Source organism: Lepidochelys kempii, chromosome 3 (assembly GCF_965140285.1).
Source record: "Lepidochelys kempii isolate rLepKem1 chromosome 3, rLepKem1.hap1, whole genome shotgun sequence".
Classification (NCBI taxonomy): Eukaryota; Metazoa; Chordata; order Testudines; family Cheloniidae; genus Lepidochelys; species Lepidochelys kempii.
This window is the reverse complement of record NC_136382.1, coordinates 209,571,532-209,584,917: the sequence shown is the minus strand read 5'-3', so window position 1 is coordinate 209,584,917 and position 13,386 is coordinate 209,571,532. Positions and strand designations below refer to the sequence as shown.

The following is a 13,386-nucleotide window of genomic DNA, read 5'->3' as shown; positions in this document are numbered from 1 at the left end:
ACCCACAAGAGAGGCAGTTCTTGATTTAGTCCTCAGTGGAGCACATGATCTTATCCAAAAGGTGAATATAGCTGAACTGCTTGGTAATAGCAACCATAATATAATAAAATTTAACATCCTGGGGGTGGGGGGGGACACACCAAAGAAGCCCACCACAGTAGCATTCAACTTCAAAAATGGGAACTACACAAAAATGGGGCCATTAGTTAAACAGAAATTAAAAGGTACAGTCCCAAAAGTGAAATGCCTGCAAGCTGCATGGAAACTTTGTAAAAACACCGTAATAGAGGCTCAAATTAAATGAATGCCCCAAATTAAAAAACACAGTAAGAGGACCAAAAATGTGCCATCATGGCTAAACAACAAAGTAAAAGAAGCAGTTAAAGGCAAAAAGGCATCCTTCAAAAATTTGAAGTAAAATCCTACTGAGGAAAATAGAAAGGAGCATAAACTTTGGCAAGTCAAGTGTAAATGTATAATTAGGCAGGCCAAAAAAGAATATTAAGAGCAACTAGCCAGAGGCTCAAACTAACAGCAACAAATTTTTTTAAGTGCATCAGAAGCAGGAAGCCTGCTAAATAATCACTGGGGCCACTGAACAGTCAAGGTGGTAAAGGAGCACTCAAGGAAAATACCACTGTTGCAGGGCAGCTGAATGAATTCTTTGCACCAGTCTTCACTGCAGAGGATGTGAGGGAGGTTCACACAGCTGAGCCATTCTTTTTAGGTGACAAATCTGAGGAGCTGTCCCAGATTGAGGTGTCATTAAAGGAGGTTTTAGAACAAATTGATAAACAGTGATAAGTTGCCAGGATCAGATAGGATTCACCCAAGAGTTCTGAAGGATCTCAAATGGGAAATTGCAGAACTACTAACTGTGGTATGTAACCTATCATTTAAATCAGCTTCTGTACCGGATGACTGGAGGATAGCTAATGTGATGCCAGTTTTTTAAAAAAGGCTCCAGAGGCAATCCTGGCAATTACAGGCCAGTAAACCTAACTTCAGTAACAGGCAGATTGGTTGAAACTGTAGTAAAGAACAGAATTATCAGGCACATAGATGAACATGATTTGTTGAGGAAGAGTCAGTGTAGCTTTTGTAAAGGGAAATCATGCTTCACCAATCAATGAGAATTCTTTGAGGGGATCAACCAACGTGGAGACCAAGGTAATCCAGTGTACAGGGACTTTTGGAAAGCCTTTTGCAAGGTCTCTCACGAAAGGCTCTTAAGCAAAGTCATGAGATAAGAGGGAAGGTCCTCTCACAGATCAGTAACTGGTTAAAAGATAGTAAACAAAGCATAGGAACAAATGGTCTGCTTTCAGAATGGACTGACGTAAACAGTGGTGTCCCCAGGGGTCTGTGATGCAACCAGTGCTGTTCAACATACTCATAAATGATCTGGAAAAAGAGGTAAACAGGTAGCAAAATTTGTGGACGATACAAAATTACTCGAGATAGTTAAGTCCAAAGCAAACTGCGAAGACTTACAAAGGAATCTCACTAAACTGGGTGACTGGCAACAAAATGGCAAATGAAATTCAATGTTGATAAATGCAAACTAATGCACATTGGAAACCATAATCCCAACTATACATACAAAACGATGGGGTCTAAATTAGCTGTTACCACTCAAGAAAGAGATCTTGGAGTCATTATGGATAGTTCTCTGAAAATATCTGCTCAGTGTGCAGCAGCAGTCAAAAAAGCTAACAATGTTAGAAACCATCAGGAAAGGAATAGATAATAAGACAGAAAATGCTTTATATAAATTCAGTACTCCCACATCTTGACTACTGCCTGCAGATCTGATCGCCCCATCTCAGGAAAGATTTATTAGAATTGGAAAAGGTACAGAGACGGGCAACTAAAATGATTAGGGGTATGAAACAGTTTTTGTATGAGGAGAGATTAGAAAGACCTGGGCTGTTCATCTTGGAAAAGAGACTACTAAGAGGGGATGTGATAGAAGTCTATAAAATATTGACTGCTGTGGAGAAAGTGAATAAGGAAATGTTATTTACTCCTTCACATAACACGAGAACTAGGGGTCACTCAAATTAATAGGCAGCAGGTTTAAAATAAACAAAAGGAAGTACATCATCAGACAATGCACAGTTAACCTGTGGAACTAGTTGTCGGGATGTTGTGAAGGCCAAAACTATAACAGGGTTCAAAAACGAACTAGAAAAGTTCTTGGAGGATAGGTCTGTCAATGGTTATTAGCCAGAATGGTCAGGGATGCAATACCACGAACTGAATGTCCCTAGCCTTTGATTGCCAGACGCTGGGAGTGTATGATAGGGGATGGATCACTAGGGGTATGTCTAACTACGAAATTAGGTCAAATTTATCGAAGTCGATTTTTTAGAAAGCGATTTTATACAGTCGATTGTGTGTGTCCCCACTTAAGACTATTAAGTTGGTGGAGTGCATCCACAGTACCGAGGCTAGTGTCGACTTCCGGAGCGTTGCACTGTTGGTAGCTATCCTACAGTTCCCGCAGTCTCTGCCACCCATTGGAATTCTGGGTTGAGATCCCAATGCCTGATGGGGCAAAAAACATTGTTGCTGGGTGGTTCTGGGTACGTCGTCAGGCCCCCGCCCGACCGCCCCGCCACCCCCATGAAAGCAACGGCAGACAATCATTTCATGCCTTTTTTGCTGGGTTACCCGTGCAGACGCTATACCACAGCAAGCATGGAGCCCGCTCAGCTCGTTGTCACCATATGTCTCCTGAGTGCTGGCAGACATGGGACTGCATTGCTACACAGCAGCGGCTCATTGCCTTGTGGTAGCAGATGGTGCAGTACAACTGGTATCCATCCTCGTCATCTCCTGGGTGCTCTTGGCCGGCCTCGGTGAGATCGGTCGAGGTGCCTTGGCAGACATGGGTGCTCCTGGCAGACCTCGATGAGGACATAAATGGGAGTGACTCAGATCATTCTCTTCTTTAAGTTTTGTCTAATGGAGATTCTGTCCTGCTTGGAATATTGGCAGAGGGATAGCTCAGTGGTTTGAGCATTGGCCTGCTAAACCCAGGGTTGTGAGTTCAATCCTTGAGGGGGCCATTCTGCCTCAGGCTGCTCTCCCAGCCAGCAGCATGATGACCGCTAGCAGTCGTACTGCACCATCTGCTGCCAGCCTACCCCTTGCTTCCCCCTCCCTCCGTGAAAGCAACGGCCAACAATCGTTTCGTGCCTTTTTCCATGCAGGCGCCATATTGCTGTCAGCGTTGTCATCCACCCACCACTTCCACTGGCACTCTGCTCTCCTGTTCACGCCATACCATAGCAAGCATGGAGCCCACTCAAATCACCACGGCAGTTGTGACCACTCTAAAAGTCATGCTCATTATCCAGCAGTATATGCAGAACCAGAACCTGCAAAAGTAGGCGAGTAGGCGACGGCAGCGTGGTGAGGAGAGTGATGAGGACATGGACACAGACTTCTCTCAAAGTACAGGCCCCGGCAGTTTGGCCATCCTGGTGGCAATGGGGCAGGCTCATGCCATGGAATGCCTATTCTGGGCCTGGGAAACAAGCACAGACTGGTGGGACCGAATAGTGTTGCCGGTCTGGGACGATTTCCAATGGTTGCGAAACTTTTGCATGCGTAAGGGCACTTCCATGGAACTTTGTAACTTGCTTTTCTCTGCCCTGAAGCACCAGAATACCAAGATGAGAGCAGTCCTCACAATCCACAAGCGAGTGGCGATAGCCCTCTGGAAGCTTGCAACGTCAGACAGCTACCGATCAGTCGGGAATCAATTTGGAGTGGGCAAATCTACTGTGGGGGCTGCTGTGATCCAAGTAGCCAACATGATCACTGACCTGCTGCTATCAAGGGTCATGACTCTGGGAAATGTGCGGGTCATAGTGGATGGCTTTGCTGCAATGGGATTCCCTAACTGTGGTGGGGCGATAGACAGAACGCATATTGCTATCTTGGGACCGGACCACCAAGGCAGCCAGTACATAAACCAAAAGGGAGGGGTACTTTTCAATGGTGCTGCAAGCAGTGGTGGATCACAAGGGACGTTTCACCAACATCAATGTGGGATGGCCGGGAAAGATACATGACGCTCGCATCTTTAGGAACTCTGGTCTGTGGGAATGGCTGCAGCAAGGGACTTACTTTCCAGACCAGAAAATAACTGTTGGGGATGTTGAAATGCCTATAGTTATCCTTGGGGACCCAGCCTTCCCCTTAATGCCATGGCTCTTGAAGCTATATGCAGGCACCCTGGACAGTAGTCAGGAGCTGTTCAACTACAGGTTGAGCAAGTGCAGAATGGTGGTAGAAAGTGCATTTGGATGTTTAAAAGCACGCTGGCGCAGATTACTGACTCGGTTAGACCTCAGCGAAACCAATATTCCCCTTGTTATTACTGCTGGCTGTGTGCTCCACAATATCTGTGAGAGTAAGGGGGAGACGTTTATGGCAGGGTGGGAGGTTGAGGCAAATCACCTGGCCACTGATTACGTGCAGCCAGACACCAGGGCAGTTACAATAGCATAGCAGGGCACACTGTGCATCAGAGAAGCTTTAGTTTCATGACTGGCCAGGCTACAGTGTGAAAGTTCCGTTTGTTTCTCCTTGATGAAAATCCGCCCCCTTGGTTCACTCTACTTCCCTGTAAGCCAACGGCCCTCCCCTCCCCCCTTTGATCACGGCTTGCAGAGACAATAAAGTCATTGTTTCAAATTAATGCATTCTTTATTAATTCGTCACACAAATGGAGGAATAACTGTGAAGGTAGCCTGGGAGGGGTGGGGTAGGAGAGGAGGATGGAAGGAAAGGGCCACAGTGCACTTGAAAATTTATTGAATGCCAGCTTTCTGTTGCTTGGGCAGTCCTCTGGGGTGGAGTGGTTGGGTGCCAGGAGGCCCCCACACAGCGTTCTTGGGCATCTGGTCGAGGAGGCGATGGAACTTGGGGAGGAGGGCGGTTGGTTACGCAGGGGCTGCAGCGGCGGTCTGTGCTCCTGCTGCCTTTCCTGCACCTCAGCCATACACCGGAGCATATCAGTTTGATCCTCCAGTAGCCTCAGCATTGCATCCTGCCTTCTCATTATGCTGATGCCACCTCTCCTCTCGCTTGTCCCTCCTCTCCTCGTGTTCATTTTGTGCTTTCCTGGACTCTTATATTGTCTCCCTCCATGCATTGTGCTGGGCTCTTTCAGTGTGGGAGGACTGCATGAGTTCAGAGAACATTTCATCTCGAGTGCTTTTTTTTTCGCCTTCTAATCTTTGATAGCCTCTGGGACGGAGATAATACGTGGAGCGATGAAACCATTTGCAGCTGTGGGAGGGAAAAAAGGGAGATTAGTCTTGAAAAAGAGACATTTTAGAGAACAATGGGTAGACTCTTTCATGGTGAACAAAGCTGTTAATATTACATAGCACTTATGCTTTCTCTACAAGGTCGCATTTTGCCTCTTATATCGAGGGCCTGCCGATATGGTGTGAGAAATCACACACGCAGGGCCAGCAGGCAACAGAATTCGGCTTGCAGGTAGACATGGTAAGCCACATGGCTTCTTTAACCTTCCTAACATGTGGGAATGGTTTCAAAGAGCAGTGCCGTCATTTCACATACCAAGCACCTGTTGGCTTGGTCCTTTAAAATGGGTTGGCCATTTAAAAAGAGGTGCCGTGGTTTTTAGGTTAACATGCAGCACAAATCTAGCTAACCACCCCCTGCCACACACACCCCCCCCAATTCTCTGGGATGATTGCTTCACCCCTCCCCCCACTGCGTGGCTAACAGCAGGGATGATTTCTGTTCAGCCACAGGAAAACAGCCCAGCAGGAACCTCTGAATGTTCCCTTAATAAAATTCCCCTATTTCAACCAGGTGACCACGAATTATATCACTCTCCTGAGCATAACACAGAGAGGTAAAGAACGGATGTTGCTTGAATGCCAGCAAATACTGGGACCATACGCTGCCATGCTTTGTTATGCAATGATTCCAGACTATGTGCTGCTGGCCTGCCATGGTAAAGTGTCCTACCATGGAGGACGGAATAAGGCTGCCCTCCCCAGAAACCTTTTGCAAAGGCTTTGGGAGTACATCCAGCAGAGCTTCATTGAGATGTCCCTGGAGGATTTCTGCTCCATCCCCATACATGTTAACAGACTTTTCCAGTAGCCGTACTGGCCGCGAATGCATCCCAAGTCTTCAGGGCAAATTAATCATTAAACACGCTTGCTTTTAAAGCGTGTATTATATTTACAAAGGTACACTCACCAGAGGTCCCTTCTCCGCCTTCTAGGTTCAGGAGCCTGCCTTCGGTGGGTTGGGAGGGTACTAGATCCAAGGTGAAAAACAGTTCCTGGCTGTCGGGGAAAAACGGTTTCTCTGCTTGCTTGTTGTGCTTCAGCCTCCTCCTCATCTTCCTCGTCTCCAAAATCCACATCCCTGTTGCATGAGAGTCCATTGACGGAGTCCACGCATAGGGCTGGGGTAGTTGTAGGGGCACCACCTAGAGTGGCATGCTGCTCATCATAGAAGCGGCATGTCTGGGGCTGTGACCCGGAGCGGCCGTTTGCCTCTGTGGTTCTTTGGTAAGCTTGTCTGAGCTCCTTAAGTTTCACGTGGCACTGCTGCTGGTCCTTGTGATAGCCTCTGTCCTTCATGCCCTTGGAGATATTTTCAAATATTTTGGCATTTCGTGTTTTTGAACGGAGTTCTGATAGCACGGATTGGTCTCCCCAGACAGTGATCAGGTCCAGTACCTTCCATTTGGTCCATGCTGTTCAGATCCAGTACCTTCCATTTGGTCCATGCTGGAGCTCTTTTGCGATTCTGGGATGCATGGTCACCTGTGCTGATCAGTTCGCCACTCTGGCCAAACAGGAAATGAAATTCAAAAGTTCGTGGGGCTTTTCCTGTCTACTTGGCCAGTGCATCTGAGTTGAGAGTGCTGTCCAGAGCGGTCACACTAGAGCACTCTGGGATAGCTCCCAGAGGCCAATACTGTCAAATTGCATCCACACTACCCCACACTGGACCCAGCAAGGTCGATTTCAGCACTAATCCACTCTTCGGGGAGGAGTACAGAAACTGGTTTTAAGAGCCCTTAAAGTCAGAAAAAATGGCTTTGCAGAGTGGGCAGGTGCAGGGCTAAATCGATCTAACACTGCTAAATCCGACTTAAACTCGTAGTGTAGACCAGGGCTTGGTGATTGCCTGTTCTGTTCATTCCCTCTGAAGCACCTGGCTTTGGCCGCTGTCAGAAGACAAGATACTGGGCTAGATGGACCATTGGTCTGACCCAGTATAGCCTATGTTGTCCCTGGTATTAAGCAAGTGCTTTTTATTTTAATTAAGAAAGATTTTATGTATTTTTTTTACATTTATTTTCCTCATATATATTGCTCTATCAGTAGCTCCTCTTATCTGTTAAGATGGTGAGAGAGAGCGTGCAATGATATCACGGGGGCACAGGGGCAAGGTTTTATTAGCACATGCCCTGTGGATATCCATTGGATTTTTTGCAGTCACTTATAACTTACTTTTCCCTTCCAAAACATTTTATTTACTCCTCAATGGGGACAGCAGTATATCCATACAAAGTTTCATGTTTTAAACTTTGGCTGTTGTTGCTGTAACCAATTTATTTTAAACAAAAGTGGTTAGATATTTTACTGAATTGGAAAAATGTATCTTTCACTCTCTCATAACTCAATAACAACTAAAAGGATTTTTCTTAGTCTTCCCAAAAAAAAATCATCTCTGGACAGAAACCAAGTACATGAGAATTTCAACTTCAAGGGTAAAGGTCTCAGAAAGTTATCTACATGTTACGAGAGGTTATAATACATTCCAGTCTTGGATCATTTCTCATGTTTGACCTACTATCTTGCATTAATCTTGATTTTTATTTTTTCTCTGTTCACTTTTAAAAATCTCTCTGGAAGAATATACTCAGGATCGACTGCTTCAGTCATTTCTTTAAATTGTTCATTTTGTGCTACATAGAGGAGTTGATGTGGGCATAAAAGAAGGTTGCATCTTCCTTATCAAGTTCGTCTTTGAATTTTCAGTTATTTTTATAGCCTATCTGCTGATCTTTTTATAAATCTATTTTTGTTGATTTTAATATGCAGAACAATCTTGTACAATGCCAATAACAAGTCAGAAAATCAAAAACAATCAGAAAAGATGGTGTATGTCTCTTGAGTAATTATACTATCTTTTTTTTTTTAACTTACGTATTCTGGAACAAGTTTTTTCAGTATAAAGTGCTTTAATTTAACGTTCAAAATTGTATGATCATATCCCTTTTCTTCTCAGATACTGAGTAATATACATTACTATATACATACAGTACATTAATCTGACAAGTTTTCTCCAGTTGGGCTGTTGGCTGAATTGTCCCAAAAATATAAAACTTTTCTTCATGGAGGACTTTGGAAAAAAATATTATAGCCTTAACAAACACACTCTAATCTTCTGTTTGAGGGGAAGAAATTATTTGTAGCTGTCTGGGCTATGTAATATAGATTCATGTCTGGGAATATAAAGTTTTCTCATAATGGACATCCGCTGGTCTGGAAACTATTCATGGATTAGACCTCATTTCACCACAGTGAAGGCAGTTTAGGCTTGTTTTATTCCATTCATCCTTTGAGTTCAGACTCTCTGCTGGACTATTTAAGCATGACATTCCAGTCTTGTTTTATTCAGTCTCCATCTGAGCAGCTTTAGGCTCATTGCTGTTAAGAAACAGCATTTGAATGTGGGAATTTTATCTCACAAGACTGCTGAATTTCAGATTATGTGTATTTTTCAGTAATCCTAACCAGTTGACTTTCCTTTTAGAGCAGGCTGAGGATCCAGTGTGTTTAATCTTCATTCCTTCTGGTTCCCTTTCCTCAGAATGTGTCTCACAGTGGCCTAACCCTGCCTGCCATTATAGCACACATACTGTTCCAAAAATTTCTGTGGAAAAATATGTATATTTACAACAGTAATCAGCTCCTTAAAAATAGTTTGAGTTCTTGATTAAAGTGGCTGGGTGCAAATTAAAATGTCCTGCATCACCTCTGCAAAGTTACCTTGATCCAAAGTTCACCAATAAAAAGAGAAATTAAGATCCTTCACACAAATCCCATGTGTATTATGCTGTCCTTTTCAGTGGAACTAAGTTATTTGGACAGTCCCTTAGAAAGCTCTCTTGGGGTTCAGTCCAATCTGAACAACCTGCTTTCTCAGTATTGCTTTTTAATCAGGGATGAAAAAACATTGTAACGAAAATATAGATGAGCTCCTTATGGAATATGCAGTCATTCCCACCATCATGTTTTACTGAAGTTAGAAAGTATTTTTCCAGCATTACAGGATGGGAGGTCACCATAGATCTTCCTTCCTTTCTTCAACTCAAAAATTAATCTACTTGGGAATCTTAAAGCTTAAACATTTGACTTTCTCTTCTGGACCAATTCCACCTCAAATGCATTCTGTGTCATACAGAAATTGGGTATCTTGTAAAATTTAAAGAGAGTGCCCCTCTTTACCATATATGCTATATAAAATCTAGACATAAAAGCCAAAATCCCAATGTCGCCCTCAAAACATCATCCTGATATTTTTTCACATCATTTGTGGTCCCAATGAAAATAGATGAAGTCTATCTGTTTTTGACATATATCTGTAATGGAAGCAAGATTCAAAATGGAAAATATTCCATAACTCATTCAAGAAATGGCTTCACTCTATTCTTCTGTTCCATAGATCTGAAGAAATTAACTTTTGTTTTCCCATCTAATCTCATCCCCATCAGTCTCATTTCCTGTATTTAAAGGAAAACACCTGTTCATGTCCATGTTATTTGGTATTTTGTCTTTTCCTGTGATGTGCAAGGTGATGTAGCTCATTAAGATAGCATTTACATCTGTTACTTGAATGATCTGCTGCTGAAAATGTACTTAAAGGCAACTTTTCTTCATATAGTCAATTCATTATTAAACAGAATTCTTTTTGTGCATACCCTCTGGACCTTACCCATATTGGGGCTCATTTTTAAGACCATTCAACTGGGAAATCTCCCTTTATTCGAATTTCTACTCCAGATTTTAACCCTTCTCTTCCAGTGTTCTGTAGTTTCCTCCTAATATCTGCACTTAATACTCGTGTTGGCATTGTGCATATAAAAAACCTGTGGACAACACAGCATCCCTAATGTCTTCAGTTTTTCCTTTTAAACAAATGACACTAACTTATCTTAGCCTGATGTTACCTTTAAAGCAATCATCAGTGCTATTGGAGCCCTCCATAAAATTCACAGGACCATCTCATCTCATTTCATATCAGGAGCAACAGATGAACAAACATGGCTTACATAAACTGCCAGGGAAGAATAAAAAGTATAAATCTGAACCATGTGGCCTTTCATTCATGAAGAGGCAGAGTTCATCTGTCTAATGGAGCAGTAAGCTAGCTCAGTTGCCCAAGGGTGGCAACAGACAAGTTGGGAGTCTTTGATTCATATATTCAGCAAGCCATTTTCTCTCATTAGAACTTATTTGCATCTGAGAACAACAGGAATTGTACTTGTATTTTGCTTTTGACAATGGCATCCCTAGGTATGTTACATGGATACTTTCTCCTTTCAGTGGATAGATATACTCATTGTGGCTAATTGCCAGCACTACTATGATGGGTCTCGTGCTTTCTCTTCTTGGGGGGGTTCAGGGCACCGTTTCTTGCCCCTGAACTGGGGTATTAATTGCCCCACTAGTGTCCTAGAGAAGGGGAGTGGAGAGGGAGGGACCCGGGCCCACCCTCTACTCCGGGTCCCAGCCCAGGAGCCCTAGGGATAGCAGTAAACCACTTGAACTAGCGGTTCCTTCCCTTGGGCTGCTTCCCTCTCCTGCCCTTCAGCTTGTGGGGCTTCCTGCCCTCCCTTTGCACAAACCAGGTGTCCCTTTACCTAGGGGCTTGGTTGTCTTAGCCCACTGCAGCACTTCTCCAAACTCTCCTCTGCTTCCCTCCAAACTGCTCTTTGCTCCAACACCAATCCACTCTGCTTCAACTCTTCCTCTTGTCTGATTGAAGCGGGGGGGGGGGGGGGGGTTATCAGGTGACTGGCTTCAGGTGCTTTAATTAATCTATAGCAAACTTTCTTCCCTCTACAGGGAATAAGGCTCCCTTCTAACACTCTCCTGCCACCGTCTGGCCATGCTGTGTCACACTCATGTATTGACTTACCTCAGTTTCGTCTTATTTGAGAAGATAAGACTGATCATCTGTAATCAGATATAATCTATTTGTTTCATAGATCTCAGTTTTGTAGACTTATAAAGATGGCAGTCTGCTATATTTGGAAGCTTCTGGTTTTTCGCCAACCATGTTCACCTTCCCCACCATTTCCCCAGTCAGCCTCAGAATCTGCTCCTTCAACAACCTGATTATTGAGAATTTGTCAACTTTGTATTAAAATATCAGAAGTCTTCCTTACCAAGAACATACAAGACTTGGAAGACTTGTTGACCTGATTCATAAACCTGAGCCTAAATATGTTCATATTGTTTGTTAGAGACATCCTGGCCTTCGTAAGAAATTATGCTGTAGGTACTTAGGGATACAGCTACATAGTCCACAGAAGCAAGCCTCCGAGCCTGAGTTTACAGATGTGGGACTCATTGCTAGTACTCTAAAAATAGCTTTGTAGAAGTGCTTTGAAGTTGCAGCTCAGCTCTGAAGCCTAGGGATGCGGGTGGGCTTCAGAGCTCAAGCTCCAGCCCAAACTGCAACTTCAGAGTGCTGTCTACACAGCTGTTTTTAGAGCACTATCACAAGCTCCTCAAACCCAAGTCTGTTGACCTGGGCTGGGAGGTTTGCTGCTGCTGGCTGTGTAGACCTACCTACTATGTTCAATCCACTGTCCCCAAGATTCCTAGTATCAGCCTTATCCCATTTCTTCCTGGCTGGTGAACAAGAGAGACTCCAAGTGGAACTATAACACTTCAACCTCATTTTCTTAATCCTGTAGTGGAGGGCTCACTGTTTATTTCATTTTCATTCTTTATAGCAGTGTTGTAGCGGTACAGCAGAGGGTATTTGAAATCAAAGGGGGAGGGTAGGGAAAAAGCTTCCATGGTGGTGGAATGAGCAGGTCCAACCCATGAATAGTGTCCAGCCCACTGTATGCCCTCTATAATGAAACATTAAAAATTACAGGTAATGAAACGTTATTTCTTTTTGTTGCTTCGATAAATGATGTCACCTGCTATTTCAGCTGCTTTAAGGATTCTGAGTTTGTCTTTAGTATTAGTTAAGACTTTATGGATGGTGTTGCCAATGTTGTCCCTTTCAAGATTTGCACATAGGTATCCTGTAGCAAAAAAGGGTCTTGGTTGTATCAGTTTTAGGTGACTTGAAAAAGAACCTAGAAATAGAAAATTATGAGCTCTCATCTAGTTTTCTGGTTTGTGCTGTCTCTTTTTCTGTTTGGGAGTTCTTTTTCATTAAACATTTTGAGAGCCTGGACATTTCACTTCCTGCTTCTTTTTTTTGGTGGTCATCTGAGTCCACATAACTCACATGGACAATGACAAAAAATGGCTAGAGTCCATGGTTGATTATTTTCCCTGACAGACTCAACTTTTTCCTTAACTGAGGACATAGACTTTTAGAGAACATGTAAAGCTGAAATCATCTCTGTCTCTTGTAGAAAAGGTAGTGTGGGTATCCCCACTGCATAACATAGTGTTGGTATGTGAAAGTCATCCCCATCAAGTTTTGCTGTGTTCTTCCATATTTGTTTCCATTGTAACTGACCACAAGGTTCCCGAACAGGCTGACATCCCTCCCTCCCCCCATAAGAACAAAAAAGAGCGTTGCATTAATCAGATAGTAGGAATTTACAACTTCTCAGAACCAAAATTACCGTGGCCACCACCCCAAATAGATTGAATAAAGAGAATGTTGAGGAACTGCTAGAATGCCTGCAACTGGGATTTGAATTATACTATCTTTGATGTTTCAGTGGCATTAGTAGCATTAAAAATGTCTTGCCTACAGGGTCATCAGACTCATTAATGCACTTCAGTAAACAAAGTCTCATTTAGTGGTTCACTTGATCGTGAAGAGTCTGATTTTTCTGCACTGTTTGAGATAAGCATACACCCTTTCCATCTTGCTACTGTACGTTTTGAGAGAGTTGCTTATATTTTACTTTAGGAGAATTATTTATGTTCATTGTCTATTAAATCATTTGTTTCCTGCTGCTCCAACTTAGGGCATGTTGAGTCAGAAATTCATACAGTGAAGTTTGATATCACTCCATTTGCAGTATTGATTAGCAGCATTGATTAGCAGCTTTCACCTTTACTACAGTTGAGAAACCACCACTTATTGAATTCAACACTG

The 13,386-nt window shown here is 43.3% G+C and overlaps 1 protein-coding gene across 3 annotated transcripts in view; it reads left to right on the top strand.

Moving 5' to 3' along the window:
* ZC3H6 (zinc finger CCCH-type containing 6) overlaps nt 1-13,386 on the top strand; it is a 76,535-nt gene that overhangs the window by 18,686 nt on the left and 44,463 nt on the right. The gene's annotated exons all lie outside the window — the stretch shown is intronic.